At 29.5% G+C, this 356-nt stretch overlaps 1 protein-coding gene across 2 annotated transcripts in view; it reads right to left on the minus strand.

Moving 5' to 3' along the window:
• Positions 1-356, minus strand: part of LOC108688185 (ARF GTPase-activating protein GIT1) — a 9,811-nt gene that overhangs the window by 6,373 nt on the left and 3,082 nt on the right. The gene's annotated exons all lie outside the window — the stretch shown is intronic.

A 356-nucleotide genomic window follows, 5' to 3' on the forward strand; every position in this document is an offset into this window, starting at 1 on the left:
TATATATATATATACATATAAAGTCATTGTACTGTTGTGTTATTAAATCATGGCGTTTAGTAGATTGCGAATGATTATACGAGTCCAATTAATGTTTTACAATGGTCAGAATTTACATTTTTGGCAATGATTGTATATGCACAAATAGATCCGTGCACTTGCCTAGTAACATCGCCTACAGAAAAGCCATGTGCTCAGCCAATTCCTTATTCCTCTTTTTGTTAATAATGTTGGTACCTTTAATTAATATTTTATCACAAATAGGTAAATATAACTAATACCCCGAGTTTGGTAAATTTATATATTTTTTGCATCTCTACTGATACGAGTTAAAGAAAAGTTTTGTGAAATTGTAT

Source organism: Atta colombica, unplaced genomic scaffold, assembly GCF_001594045.1.
Source record: "Atta colombica isolate Treedump-2 unplaced genomic scaffold, Acol1.0 scaffold104, whole genome shotgun sequence".
Lineage (NCBI taxonomy): Eukaryota > Metazoa > Arthropoda > Insecta > Hymenoptera > Formicidae > Atta > Atta colombica.